The sequence below is a fragment of the Sus scrofa genome, chromosome 6, assembly GCF_054392235.1.
Source record: "Sus scrofa isolate SSC_HxYL_T2T_F1_AM1 chromosome 6, Sscrofa_HxYL_maternal_Yorkshire_Landrace_v2.0, whole genome shotgun sequence".
Taxonomy (NCBI): Eukaryota; Metazoa; Chordata; class Mammalia; order Artiodactyla; family Suidae; genus Sus; species Sus scrofa.
In genome coordinates this window covers 34,178,176-34,192,260 of record NC_139388.1, presented here as the reverse complement: position 1 = coordinate 34,192,260, position 14,085 = coordinate 34,178,176, and the positions used below count along the sequence as shown (strand labels likewise).

General features: G+C 45.2%; 1 protein-coding gene across 6 annotated transcripts in view; it reads right to left on the bottom strand.

Annotated features, from left to right (window-relative positions):
- Positions 1–14,085, bottom strand: part of TOX3 (TOX high mobility group box family member 3) — a 117,232-nt gene that overhangs the window by 94,137 nt on the left and 9,010 nt on the right. Inside the window, exon 2 of one of the 6 annotated variants that reach the window (XM_084960295.1) lies at positions 12,182–12,388. The exons of the other annotated variants lie outside the window; for them this stretch is intronic. The gene's annotated coding sequence lies outside the window, so the exon portion shown is untranslated. The remainder of the gene's footprint in view (positions 1–12,181; positions 12,389–14,085) is intronic. 6 annotated transcript variants of the gene reach the window in all.

Genomic DNA, 14,085 nt, shown 5'->3' with positions numbered 1-14,085 from the left:
TCTTAACCCAGAGAGATTCCCCAAATAGAAAGAGAGAGAAGGAAAGAGAAAGAAAACAACTGCCAGGTGCCCAGACAGGAGTTGATTCTTTTACCTGGTCCAGGAGCCTCACTCCCTGGTGACTCCCCAGAATGGACACTGGCCTTCTTAGCTATTCCAAGGCACACACAGTGATGGAGGTTCTTTTTAGCTCCATCAAGCCCTGGAGAAATAACTGCCCTATATTTAGATAATTGCCCTTTGTAACAAAGGGGTAACTCATCCCAGGTAGCACTTCCTAAATGACAAAACCAGAAGGCATTCCAAAATATTCTTCTAGCTCAGTGGTTCCCAACCAGGGGTAATGTGCCCCCCCAAAGACCACTGGGGGGCTCTAGAGATGTTTTAAGTTGTTATACTGGAGGTGCTACAGGCATCTAGTGGGTAGAGACCAGGAATGCTGGTAAACATCCTCTAATGCATGGAAAGCCTCACAACAAAGAATGATCTGGCCCAAAACATCAATAGTGCTGAGGTTGAGAAACCCTGACCCAGTTATACATTAAGCAGAGAACAGAGGGTCCAGCTATCAATGCTTAAGGTGTAAAGTCCTCCAAATAGTTCTGTTAATATATCGAGAGAGTCTGAGGCAAGATTCTTCTCCCAGAGTCTATGTTTAGCAATCTATCCATGTGTTAAGAAATTTACCTGATCTTAGGCTAAAAGTAATATCCTAGAATCCTACTGACGATGATACAGCCAACATTAACGAGGTGTTTCGTATACAGAGTTCCAGTCCACATGTACACCCCTAGGCTGTAAATACTATTAGGATTCTCTACAAAGTAAGCTTATTTTTTACTCACAACTAACGATCCCATCGTACAGGTGGGTGTGTAAACCTCTAAGATGGAAGTGCTGTGGGGCAAGACTTACCCTGTTTTGTTCACCGACGTCCATCTACCACCCAGCAGAGCAGAACACCCATTTTCCAGATGAGGATGCTGAGAGGCTCCGAAATGTGGCTGAGATCACACAGCCAAGGCGCAGACCGGGCCTCCGCCCCCGCCCCCTACGAGCCTGCCAACCGCTCAATATTTGGAGTTATTAAAACCAATTAGACCTCTTGGGCCAAACCTTAAGGAGGAATGAGTCAGGCTGCTTTCCAAAGATACCAAAATAAAGTTTTCCACTTTTCAGGAAGCTGATTAAACAAAGCAGTGGCCCCGAGACAATGGTGAAGAACATCTGCATTGCCCTGAGTCACTTGAAAGCCGCCTAAGAGGGTGGCTGCTTTTAAAAGAGGTTAACTGCTTCTCTTAATTTGGGCAGGGCTCACGCGCAGCACCAGGCAGACTCCCCCCGAGCCAGGACTGCAGTGCCTTCTCAAAGACCAGAGGCCCTGGGGGTGTGCAGAAGCTCTTTCCAACCACAAGGGAGCCAACTCCTGGGTCCTGGGGATGCATGTGTGGACCTGACCACTGGTCCAATGGACCCCCCCCAGTGCCGGGGTCATCTCAGCACCGTCTTCAGGTAAAACTAAAACTACATCTACGTAATTAAGATAGATGTTCACTGTGGCAGGAGGTGAACATTCCCCGATGAGTGCTTTTCGAATGATAAGGGAGGTCCCACACTAACGTGAAGGCTCAGGGATGATCCCAATTTCCCTGCTTTCATCATTTCAATAGATTCCCCACTTCCGGGAAGTAAAGGAGACAAACTCAACCAGGCGCTATAAATCGTGAATTATACGCATCCTTATAAAAAGACCAAAATGAACCTATCTGCAGAACAGACACAGACTCACAGACGTGGAGAAGAGACGAGTGGTTGCCAAGAGGGAGGGGAAGGGAATGGGAGGGACCGGGAGTTTGGGGTTAGTGGAAGCAAATCATTCCATTTAGAATGGATAGGCAATGAGGTCCTACTGTACAGCACAGGAAACTATATCCAAATTCTTGGGATGGAACATGATGGAAGATAGTATGAAAAAAAGAAAAAAATATATATATATATATGCATGACTGGGTCACTTTGCTGTACGGCAGAAACCGACAGAACATTGTAAATCAACTATAATAAAAACAATAATAAAAAAGAATAAAAGGGGAAGGGGTAAGTTTATTTTTTAGTGTTACAATATTGACACAAGTAGACTTTAATTTTTTAAGTAGAAATTTCTCTTGTTGAAAGATACGCAAAGTATCCTTGACACTATACAAACATGCTCATTGCACTTAGAAGCCTTTTAAGTCTTTATTCATAACCTGTTTTTCTCCACAAAAGAATTGGGTGACCTTCCAAAGTACAATTAACTCTAAAGAGGGAGGTAATATTTATAAGAATAAAGGCGAAAAAAATAGGAAAGTAACAAGACCAAGATGACCAGCACTCAGGAATACATATCCTACTCTCTTGGATAGTTGCTAAATATGTTTTGTGTTGGACTCTGAGCTTCTTGGCAGCCAATGCAAAGAAAGAAATGAGAATAACAAGGTTAAGGACACCCATTAGGTGAAACGAAAGGATTTTTTCCAGCTCTTCCTGATATAGTAACCTAAGAGGACTTTCTGGTAAGTCATCATAAAAAAGGACACTATGCTATGCAATGGCCTGTTTCCAAACAGAACCCCCAAAAAGGGTGTTCGCAAAACTATTACTCATGATAGCCCTCAAGGCAGAGTGAAGCCCTAGGAGTGTGTAATTCAATACATGGGAGAGACCCGGTGAAGGCAACCGTGGGGTGGGGTGCACAACCGTGTGTGGTCCTGAGCATTCAGCTCTCAGACTGGCAGAAGCCTTGCATTAAACTAGGTTATCTGGATGAACGGACACCTCGCATCTTCAGGCCATTCGCCACGTGTATGTTATCTCTTACAACATGGGTTTTATTCATTCATTTATTTTTGCTTTTTAGGCCTGCATCCTCGGCATATGGAGGTTCCCAAGGTCGAATCGGAGCTCCAGCTGCCGGCCTACACCACAGCCACAGCCATGTCACATCCAAGCCGCATCTGCGACCTACACCACAGCTCACGGCAACGCCGGATCCTTAACCCTCTGAGCAAGGCCAGGGATCGAACCTACATCCTTATGGATCCTAGTCAGATTCCTTTCCGCCGAGCCTTGATGGGAACTCCCAGAAGTTTTAATAAGGACTGAACAGCAGCCTTCAAGATCATCATTTGTGATGAGAAACGAGGGCACAAGAATTCTGCATCAACCGTTAAGTATGATACCCAAATGCATCATCAGGAGAAAACTCCCCAGAAGGCTGAATTCTCATCTATGGGTTTTGCTCCACTGGGAAATTTCAGTAGTCAAGCAAGGAGGTGTTGTTGCTTGTCCAAAAGATACCTGTTAACTTAGGGTTGAATGGACTGCTCTTAAAAAAAAAAAAAAAAAAAAAAAAAATACCCTTTGCTTTTTCTTCTCCACAACTGAGCACTGGTTTTTGTCTTTCTTAGCTAAGACTCTTTTAGATCACTTGCATTCATTGTCACTCTTCTTGGGTCCTGTTGTCACTATTTTTACTTTTCTTGTTCGTCTATCAGAATTCCTTTAGCTCCACTCAGTTTTCCTTCACGTGGTTTCTACCCTGAACCGCCACAAGTTTCTCCCTAATAAACATGCAGCTCAAGAAACATGTCAACTACAACGCACCCCCTTGCACCTGCTCGAGCGCCAGTATTTTCAAAGTGTCTAACGATGAAAAGAGGTGCAGGTGATCAAAGTGATATATATCATAACCACGGTGTTTCCTAGGAATCTAGGACTGAGACAAGCCATAAAAAAGGGAATGTGTAAGGATAAAATGTTAGCCCATTGGCAATTAGAAACCTGTTAAGCCAAAGGCAGAACTGGAGACGATCCGTGAAAAATCATTAATGTAGACAGAGTAAAGCTATTATGCTACCAAGAAAGTTATTTAGCATGAACAACTAGGCTTTGAGGACCAGGGAAAACTGCTATTTCGAAATAGTATTTTCAAAACAACTGATAGGTCTAAGCAACGCACAAAAATGTTAAGACAGGCAATTCTACTTTGTGGTGCTGAGCTGTAACCACTGCCATTACCCTGAGCAGAATTCTAATGTTTAGTAAAATTCAGCAGTCTTTTTCTAAGGAATTTTGTTTTTGCTTTAAAGCGATGAACTTTGATAATACATGTGGACATGCCACAACATCCAGTTGAGAACAGAGCAATTTACCCTGTATCCTGTATTCCCAATATCTATTATGCATCCTGGATTGATTTAATTGATCTACAAATAAAATTTTAAAATGTCAATAACTACACTTAACAGTACATTTATTGTATGGGTAATTTTTACACATCGCATGCAATACAAAGGCTCCCTTATGCAATAGTAATATAAATTCAGTGAGTCAATATAACAATATTTAATAAACAATATCAGTGGTATGTAGATATGGCTAAAAGGAAGTGACACATTTGAGAAAGCATTGACATAAAGATGAGCCACTGGAAGAGTTTTTAGAAGGAGAATGATGCTTAAGACTCATCTTTGGAGGATTAAACTGAAGTGGAGCATAGATTCGATTGGAGGTGGAAGAAATTTAGGACCCTGTGGCTACGGCAGAGGCTAGGCTAGGACACTGGCGGGATAAAGAAAGAAGGAAGAAGCGAAACAGATCACAACAAGAAAAAAATGAAGACAACATGAAGAGTTACTGCTCTAAGGGACTGAAAGGGGACAAGTAGTAAAAATTAATTTTTTGTACCTGAAAATGATGGAGGCATTGTGAGAAATGGTGAAAAGATGAAGGGAGCTTTGGGGGCAGAGGGAGGCAGACTGCCACATGGCTTATGTTGGATTTGAACTGACAGCAGACAGGGATGTGGAGACATCCTATAGGGAGCGGCCATAGAGCAGATAAGAAATGTAGATCAGGCCAGAGACAAGACTGGAGGCCTTGGGCGAGACTGAAAAATAGGCCAGAATTGGAGTTCCCACCATGGCTCAGTGGTTAACAAACCCCATTAGTATCCATGAGGATGCAGATTCAATCCCTGTTCTCGCTCAGTGAGTAAAGGATCCGGCATTGCTGTGGCTGTGGTGTAGGCCGGCAGCTATAGCTCTGATTGGACCCCCTAGCCTGGGAACCTCCATATGCCAACAGCACGGCCCTACAAAGACAAAAAAAAAAAAGGCCAGAATTCTTCACACCTCCCTGTAGCCACTCCCCTTTCCAATGTGATTTTGCAGCAGGTTTCAAAAAATGGAATCTACTTCCCTTCCCCTTGAATCTGGCTTTGGGCAGTAGAATGTGGTAGAAAAACAGAGTTTCTGGGCCAGGGCTCCAGGGCTCTTGGCACTTCTCAGCGTGCAGGCTCTTGGGCACAACTCAGCATGCTGGAGGGGACAGACTCCATGTACATGCAGGAGCCAGCCAACCTCCAGGAGCAAAGCCTTCTTGTCAACCTGCCACTGACCACAGACACATAGGCAAACCCAGCCAAGACGAGAATAGCTACCCTCTGGGCCCCGCCTAAATTGCTGACTTGCAGAATCACAAGTGAAATAGGTGTTTTGAAGGCACAAGGTTTAATTTGTTACACAGCAATAGATAACTGATGCAAACGACCTCAGGGAGGGAACAGTTAAAGGCAGAAAATAAGATCCTCATACAAAACGAAAAAAATATACAGGTGCGAAAAGGCAAGAAGCCAAACTTTGGGAGGACATTCCCACTGCCAGGGAGGAGGAAGGAGAGCAGCAGACAAGAAGACTCAGAGCAGAAGCAACCAGAAGCAACCAGATATACAATATTTGGGAAATATGTGGGCTGCCAGGGAGACAGAACAATCGGGGTAGTGACAGGAGATTTCAAGGGGTCATCAGAAACATGCAGCGCCAGGGCTTAGAGCTAGATCTGGCCTGGTGCAGGGACTCCACATCTTACATGAATGAATGAAGTCTGATCTGCCAAGGCAGAGCTCGTGGGAGAAGAGGGAAGACAGCGTCAGTAATACAATGAGAAACAGAAGCGGACTGCAGATGTGAAGGAGGGCCTGAATGGGAAGACGTGGAACCCTAAGTAAAGATTTCTTGTTGGAGCCATTGTTCAGAGAGATGGTTTTTGGGTTTTTTGTGGGTTTTTTTGTCTTTTATCTTTTCAGGACTGCACTTGCAGCATATGGAGGTTCCCAGGTTAGGGGTTGGTGTAGCTGCTGGCCACAGCTCATGGCAATGCCAGATCCTCAACCCACTGAGTGAGGCCAGGAATTGAACCCACAACCTCAGGGTTCCTCCTAGTCTGATTCGTTTCCACTGTGCCACGACGGGAACTCCCGGTTCAGAGAGATATTAAAAAGGGGGTCCACAGAATCAGAGAAATGTGTTAGTGTCGGATGTTGCTTTCCCCGGGACTCACAGGTACCTGCGTGGCCAGGACCCAGCAGCATCAGCATCACTTGGGAACAGCTTAGCAGAGCCAACCCTCTGGCCCACCCACAAGTGCTGAGCCTCCTTTAATCCCCACCCCCCGGCTGACAGGCATACACATCCCAGTCTGAGAAGCACTGTACGGAGACAAGGAAGGAAGAGCGTTTCATTGAGTCTTGAGAAAGTCATTCTGTTGTGAACTCCTTTCAAGCCCCCAGATAAAATCAAAGACCAGTCTCAGTCTGCAGCTCACATGTCTTGTACATCTCCCTAACACTTGCAAATCCCCCTTTTCCACAAACAGAAGGCAGAGCCCAAGGCCAGCGAGGTCTCCAGTGAGCCTTCCAGAATACTCTTTACTCCCCTGGTGTTTATTTTTAGGATTTTCTTCTATGTCTGGGAAGTGATAGGATTTTCCATTTGTGATAGTCTTAATTTCACATTGATTTCTGTGAGCGGGGAAAAAAAAAAAAAACAATAAGACCCTGAGTTAAACACAGCTATGATGCATATTATATTGTGGACGGAATGAGGAGAGTGCCAAAGTCGTGACCAGTGAGGAGGCACTCAACAAACTCAGGACTGGAAAATCTGCGGTGGGGGTCAGAGGTCATCTGGGCACATCTGAAAGCAGAAAGGACTAAGACAGGAAAGATGGGAGTTGTCTGTAGGACCCAGAACAGGCAATCATCCGAAGGGCATCAACACCTTCTGGGAGGATTTCTCCCAGAGAGTAGAAACTGCTCTCCTTTGGGTCTGGAAGAGAGAACTGGTTCCTACCCACGTGAGAATGCCAAAGGAGCAATTCCTAGCAGATGCTACCAAAAGTTCCTCGGGAATCAAAAGATGGGAGTTCCCATCCAAGCATGAGGGGAGAGCTGGTTTGACTGCCCCTTGGAAAGAGTGGTAAAGACTTGGATTGTCCAACTGGAGAATGTCCAAGAGAATAAACAGAGGAACAAAAAGACCCAGGTACACTCAGATGGCTGTAATTTTTAGTCAGGAAAACAGACACTGTTTTCAGTTATCCCAAAGTTGAGAAATGAGGCGGACTAAAGGCTGACACCGCATACACACCAAGAAGGGAGGGGGCTGAGGAGGTCAGAGGTGCTGTGGAAGCTGCCATGTCTTTGTAGCTAAGGCTGCGTGGCCCAGGATTAACAAAAAGGACCAGAGGAATAAGGAAGGAGAAAGGGCAAAAAGAACTGCAGGTTTCTGGGGAAGAAGATGCGATGGACGTGTACATAAGATGAGTCAGACGTAAACTGAGTTTGAACAAAAAAGAAACACATCAATGGAAAAACACTCTTGTTTAAAAAACCCAACCGAAGGAACATCGACTGGTGCGCACAACTGTGTTACTGACACTTAGGACTTGAAAAATGACAGTATAAAAATGCTAGAGGTATTTCGAAAAGCAGAGACAATGGGGCCTCAAATATAGGTAATCAATTAGCATTAGGACATTGGATTTGCAGTTCCTGCAGAGAAGAACATAAATCACCCGATACTTTAAGCCTGCCCAGAATAAAACCCCCAAACTGAAGAAAGGATTGAAACGATGGCACAGTGTCTCTCTTTCACTAAAAGAGGAAACTCCAAGGAGCCAATGAAAGCAATTTTTTTTGTTGTTGTTGTTTTGCTTTGTAGGGCCACACCCACAGCATATGGAGGTTCCCAGGCTAGGGGTCTAATCGGAGCTACAGCTGCCGGCCACAGCCACAGCCACAGCCACAGCAGTCCAGCCGCATCTGCGACCTACACCCCAGCTCACAGCAACGCCGGATCCTTAACCCACTGAGCCAGGCCAGGGATTGAACCCACAACCTAATGGTTCCTAGTCAGATTCATTTCCGCTGCACCTCAACGGGAACTCCGAAAGCTAAAATTGTGAGTGAAGTTTAGCAAAATACACAACCTGTAAGTGTACACAGAATCCCAAACTCGGAGATACCCAAAAGGGTTCCTTGGACCCCACCCGTCAGTCACTCACAGGCACTCGATCCTTCTTCCACAGTAATTGACTGTCTCTCTGGGCACAAGACCAGCCACAACCTCACAGTCATAGGTGTGGGTACCAGGGTACTTTGTAGTCATGGGTGTGGCCATGAGAAATAAGCAAGTGTCACGAGGCTCCTTCTGAAAACCTCCCTTGACCCTTGACCTCATTTCCTTCCTGCTGATTGGACCATGATGATGTTTGGACAAGGGTCACATGAAAGTTGGGGGGCATTTTCGGTCCCAGATGTCTATGAAGCCCCCCTCTACCAGCCCCGTATACTCACCTGTAGTCTTCATTATGGTAAAATCTACCTCATTGATGCCATTGCTACGCAAGTTTGTTTTTCTGTTACTTGCAAACGAGCCCTGAGAGGTTCTTCTTTGCCTGCATGGATGTCTCCCCTTCCTTGACCATTTCTTCACCAGCCTGAATACTGGGACTACGAGCACTCATTTCCATATTTTCTTCACTCGTTTCCCTCCATCTCTGTTCTTCTCTCGTTCCTGCTCAGGCAAGATCCACCACCAGCTCATGCTCACCACCCATTGCCCACTTCCTGCCTCCAACACATGAAATACCCATGGAGGACATTTAAAACAAAACCTAAGCTTAAAGACTTCTACCAGGGATCGTGACATCTAGAGGCCAGCTCCTTGCAAACAGGACAACTGTCTCTTTACCACTGCGTCTCCATCATCTAGATAGGAGTAGGTCCAATATGTTTAGCCAAAGATTAACCTTCAACCAGACCCTCTACTCAGCAATATTTGTATTCTCCAGGTCACTCCTTGCCACAGCTTCTGTGATGGGCAAAGCACTGTTCTAGATGCTAGACAGACGATCATCAAAATAGACACTGTCCCTACCATCATGGAGTTTGGATTCTAGAGGCGAGAGATACCCAAGCAACACAGGGCTAAATGAGCAAACACAAATTCAAACAGAGATGTGTGCTATGAATGGAATAACGAGGGTAGAGAGACGGTGACTGGAGGGCTGAGTGAAAGGCTATTTCAGATATTTTTCAATGGGTAGGCCATACCTGAAGGTGACATTCAGGCTGTGACCTGAATGCTGGGAAGACCTTTGGGGAAAGGGATCCAGACAGAGGGAACCAGAAAGTGCCAAAGGATGTGATGCAGGCTGGGTGGGAAGACACCCAAGCAAGGGTGGAGGGAAGCAGCGTAAGGAATGAGGTAGAAGGAGGTGAGGACAGACCTTGGGCTTGTTCAGCAGCTTCCACACCCATTCATATTCTCATTCCCAGTCTCACCTCTCTCCCCCTCCCTCCTGCCCAGCCTCCTGTCCTCTCTGGCTGTTTCTCTTCCAATCAATCAACACTCCCCCATCCCCGCCTCATTGAAATGTCTCTCTTTAGCCATCTTCTCTTTCTTCCACATCATCTCAGAGAAAGGGTTACCAAGCTTTCATTTCAAGGCCAATTCCCCTTTACCTGCAGCCTGCATCCCAACACCAATTGCCTACCCAACCCATCATTCAATCACTTTCTTTCTTTGTGCCTCTTGAATCTCTTCCACAAACAGTTTCAGGTACTGTCTTGCAAATATCTTTTCATTAGCCCCCCCATTCAAACTCTCCTCTCTTTGCAACACACAACCATGTACACTTGAGCACACACACGCACCTGGATGTCAACACATGTACACGCAAATGTGCACACATATGCACATACGTTATGGCTGCTACCTATTCAATAAAGCTTGAGATCTTCCACCAGACATTCAAGGGCCTCTATAGTTTGGTCTCAACCAACCACATCTCCTACCAGAGGAATCGCCAACACAGACACAAACTCAACTCCGTAGGCTGGCCTATGGGAGTGTCCCCTACCAGCCTCTTAACAGGACCTGAGCTAGGGTGTTACATTCAGGCAGAGAGCCCTGCCTGGAATCTCCTCTCTTCTCCAAAATCCTACTTTTCCTCCTGGTCCATTCCAAGCCTGACAGCCTCCGTGAGCTCTTTCACCCGACCACACCTCTCCTTAGGGACCTTCACTCTCATCCAATCTCCACCTTCACCAAACCAACCACTGGCTTCATCCTAGAACATCTCCTTCTGTACACATACTGCCACACACACCTATTTTGTCCTCACATAGACACACCTATTCTCCTACCAAACCAGAGGTGTGGGAGTTCCCGCTGTGGTGCAGTGGAAACAAACCTGACCAGTATCCATGAGGACGCAGATTCGATCCCCGGCCTCATTCAGTGGGTTAAGGATCCAGCGTTGCTGTGAGCTGTGGTGTAGGTCGCAGACATGGCTCAGATCTGGCATTGCTGTGGCTGTGGCTGTGGCCGGCAGCTATAGCTCCAATTAGACCCCTAGCCTGGAAACCTCCATATGCTGAGGGTGCAGCCCTAAAAAGCAAAAAAAAAAAAAAAAAAAAAAAAAAAAAAGTATCCATACCAGAGGTTTCTTGAAGGCAGACCACATCTAACCTCTGCCCCTCACAAGAAGGATATTCTTAATAAGTGCTTAAGAAATCATAACAATGACATCTGCCTTAACTAACACAGGCCGTTTCTGGTTTCCACCAAGAACAGGAAACATGGAAAGCTCAAATCCTCAGAAACCTTCAAAATTGTCAAGCTCCACTTCATACTTCATTTAGGAGTTCTGACAGACTTTTTTTTTTTTTACCATCTCTTGACCACTTTCCTTTGCTGTGACATCCACATTTTGCTCTCCCTCTGAGGAACCACTGCTCCTGATGCTTAGCCCATGTGGTTTCCATGGAGCTGTCACTATGTGTCCCTGGTCCTGAGACAGATAGGACTTTGCACCTGGGCCCACCTGTCCAATGAGACTTGGTCCAGAGAAGGTACTGAAACAACTGGGAAAGTGAGCAGTTCCCACCGTGGCTCAGCAGTTAACGAACCCTACTAGCATCCATGAAGATGCAGGTTTCATCCCTGGCCTCGCTCGGTGGGTTAAGGATCTGGCATTGCTGTGAGCTGTGGTGTAGGCTGCAGATGCAGCTCGGATCCAGCGTTGCTGTGGCTCTAGCATAGGCCAGAGGCTACAGTTCCAATTGGACCGCTGGCCTGGGAACCTCCATGTGCCGCCAGTGTGGCCCTAAAAAAAAAAAAGGAAAAGGGGAAAGGGATGCTGAGCTGTATGGGTGTGACTTGGGGATGCTGAGCTATATGTGTGTGACTTGAAGCATCTCCCCACCACCTGAGTACCACATGACTAAGAAAGACACCAAATGAAAACGGAGCTAATAAGAAAGTCTTGACAGCCTCCCTTCATGACGTCTGGATCCAGCTATGCCTGAAGCAAAACTTACAACCCTTTTATGCTTCTCAGTTTGAAGGCTTTTCCCCACTTGGATTCAAAGGAATTTTTACCTATGCAAAAGTTTTGACCACTTCTTTTTTAAACCTTGCTGTTAGAATTTTTTTAAGTAATCCAAATAATAAGAGTTGTGTTTCTCCCTGAAGACAGACATCACGGATCAGCAAAACAGATCCACCGGTACGCTTTCTGAGGATTCAATAATTCTAAATTTAACTCATCCTTTTTTTCAAGAAAAACCCACTTCCACCCAAACATACATATTTCATGAAAGTTTTCTGGTCAGGTCAGCATTTGGGACTTCTTCCTATATCTAGGAGATTTTTAAAAGAGAGTGGAAAACTTTCATTCTTCAACGGTACATCAAAATGCCTTGCTCATTACCAATGAGCTGTAGAAACTGCTGAAAAATCTCACAATATGGTACAGTTACACTACATCGATTTAAAGTATTTTAAAAACTCACCTCCATTACAATATTTAATATATAATTCTTCTCTGTAGGCAATTTACTCAATGCAGAAAAGGCCACATTAAACTTGGAACAGTTGGCATAGATGAGCCCACCTTAAAATCTAGCTCCTCCGCCAGAGTGAATCTCTATCATTCCAAGGTGCATTGAAGTGACATCACAACACTTCTTTGATATTGGCCGTTTTGTTTAACTGGTGGGCTATCAAGACATGAAAATTATTCTTCTATAAATAAAAGAAAATTACATTCAGATTAAAGACAGAATGTCGGTCATACAAGAAGGGACATTTTCCAATGGCTGATGTGTTTTACACAAGCCTGGAACATATTTTAAAGAACACGGCCTCCCTGAGGAAGGGATTAGGATACAAACCGAGGAAACAAAGAAAATAAAATGATCTACTACAAAGGGAGAAGATAAAACCTGTCAGAAGCTCATGCAGACCTTGAATAAAAGCCTCTATGCCTTATATTTTAACAGGGTTGGTTTTTTTTTTAAAGATTGCTGCATCCGCCTTTAAAATACATTGAATTTATAAGCATGCTTAGCAAAAATCTTGTCGTTCCTTATTAACCACAGTCGAAACAGATTCTCTAAGATACTAATGACATCATTAACATGTCACAAAATACAATTTGAAGTTGTGCCTCCTACATAAAGGAAAAACACACGAAATGTTTTCATTCATATACGGCTGATGCAGTTGTAAAGAACGGTTTTGCAAATTCTGTGTCATTCCCAGTTAATGACAGCTGTTTAAGGATGTTTCTTCCCAAATAACTGTTAAGATAGAAAAGGTATATCATCACACCACACACACACATACGCACATACACACAAATATACACACACACACATACTCCTTTTTTATAGCACTGCTGTCATGGTACAGGAGGATTTCCAAATTGTCTGAGTTTCCTACCTTCCGTCCTAAACTACCACCTCCCTCACTGGGAAGATGGATTAACAAACGCCACACCAGGGAGTTTCTGTTGTGGCTCAGCGGTAACAAACCCAACTAGTATCCATGAGGACGTGGGTTCAATTCCTGGCCTCACTCAGTGGGTTAAGGATCCGCCGTTGCCATGAGCTGTGGCACAGATCGCAGACGTAGCTGAGATCTGGCATTGCTGTGGCTGTGGTGTAGACCGGCAGCTGCAGCACTGATTCGACCCCTAGCCTGGGAACCTCCATGTGCCACAGGTGTGACCACAAAAAGACCAAAAAAAAAAAAAACCCCAAAACAAAAAGCACCACACCAACCAATTCTCAAGACCAAGGATACCCAGGAGATACCCATCTCCTCACTCTTAGAGGAGTCCCTCTGTTTCCATCACTTTTTCACATACAGGAAGACCCAACTTTGGTTCTTCAGTGCCGAGCTCTGTCTCTTGAATTCCAGTGACTCGTAGGTCCCAGGGCACCCACTTGATGTCTCTGTGGGAACGTTCCACCAAAATATCCCATGTCAGCCTTACCTTTCCTTTAACACCAGTCTCTCCTCTGGCCTCTCTGCTTCTGTTCAAGGTCCCAACATTCATTTGGGTCCCAGGTTCAAACACCCTGAGTGGTCTCTGTCTCCTCTTTCTCCTTCCTAAGCTACAGAGATGCTCTGCTCAGTGCCCTTCTCTCATGCACACCCATATGCCCATCTCCCTAGTTCAAATCCTTCTCACACCTTTATCTCAAACTGGCAAGTGGCATCCTCCTTGGTTCCCCTACCGCTGCCTCTTGTCAAGCCCCACACTGATCTCGCCAAAAAGTCAGATCCACCTTCATACCACTGGCCCATTCAAAATTCTTCAAATGTGCCCAGTAGTAGACATAGACATAGGGGTCTTTCCAAGAGCTTTTACCTTGCTAACAGAGCATAACATCAATTACGCATGTGTGAC